Source organism: Bison bison, unplaced genomic scaffold, assembly GCF_000754665.1.
Source record: "Bison bison bison isolate TAMUID 2011002044 unplaced genomic scaffold, Bison_UMD1.0 scf7180017864322, whole genome shotgun sequence".
Taxonomy (NCBI): Eukaryota; Metazoa; Chordata; class Mammalia; order Artiodactyla; family Bovidae; genus Bison; species Bison bison.
Window position 1 is genome coordinate 725447 of NW_011494894.1, and position 1386 is coordinate 726832.

The window sequence follows — 1386 nt, forward strand, 5'->3', positions numbered from 1 at the left end:
GTACTTTGGCCACCTCATGCAAAGAGTTGACTCATAGGAAAAGACCCTGATGCTGGGAGGGATTGGGGGCAGGAGGAGAAGGAGATGACAGAGGATGAGATGGTTGGATGGCATCACTGACTTGATGGACATGAGTTTGAGTGAAGTCCAGGAGTTGGTGATGGACAGAGAGGCCTGGTGTGCTGCAATTCGTGGGGTCACAAAGAGACGGACACGACTGAGAGACTGAACTGACTGAACCTTGTTATCAATATCAGAGGTATTTTGAAGCGATGATGATAGGTATGAATATATTGGTATTTCAAGTCTGTTACATTGGCCTAGTAAAAATAGCCAAGGAAAAACAATATGTGACCTTACCACCTGAAAGTACTACATTGCCATATTGAAACACCACTGAGTATGCTTCATTTGCAAGCATGCTTGTAATGGGGAAACTGAAGTATAAAGTCGTCAGTGTAGACACTGTCAGTACTTTTTACATTTAGTGAACAAAATTATTATACATTCTTTTTCTCACAAATTACTTTTTATTCATATTTATGAAATACAGCCAAGCTATAGTCTTATTTTTTCAGCTTATTGAAATACATTTTTTGTCTCCTTTTCTTATGAGAATATTCTGAAAATTGATGTTTCAGAAAGATCTCTAAGAGTTAGGCTATATTAAACATCTATTTTATAATTTTTTAATGATGAAACCATTGATCTTTTCTTACTAGGATAACCATTATAAAAACTTGACCGATATAAAAATGTTATGTGTCTTGAACCTAGAAGTAGGCCAACCAATAGTAGATGACAGGAGCATCCTCTCTTCTCTCACTTAACCTTTTACAATCTGATCAACTCTTCCACCATTGTTTTACCTTAGCTTCTAAGAGACTCAACGCAGAGTGCTTAAATACAACAGTCAGATACCCTGTATAGCTTTCCTGCTTTTAATTAATCCTGATTTTATTTTTAATTGTTCTGTTCATATTTAATCTTGTAAGCACTCTCAAATTCTTTTTGACTCCAGGTTATATTTTTTAAGGTTTTGTATCTTGCCTTCTTCAGCGATCAATGCAAAGAAATAGAGGAAAACAACAGAATGGGAAAGACTAGAGATCTCTTCAAGAAAATCAGAGATACCAAAGGAACATTTCATACAAAGATGGGCTCGATAAAGGACAGAAATGGTATGGACCTAACAGAAGCAGAAGATATTAAGAAGAGATGGCAAGACTACACAGAAGAACTGTACAAAAAAGATCTTCATGACCCAGATAATCACGATGGTGTGATCACTCACCTAGAGCCAGACATCCTGGAATGTGAAGTCAAGTGGGCCTTAGAAAGCATCACTACAAACAAAGCTAGTGGAGGTGATAGAATTCCAGTTGA

At 36.9% G+C, this 1386-nt stretch overlaps 1 protein-coding gene across 1 annotated transcript in view; it reads left to right on the forward strand.

The window, feature by feature from the left end:
• The window catches only part of PPP2R5A (protein phosphatase 2, regulatory subunit B', alpha), a 72209-nt gene that overhangs the window by 27879 nt on the left and 42944 nt on the right, over nt 1-1386 (forward strand). The window lies entirely within an intron of this gene.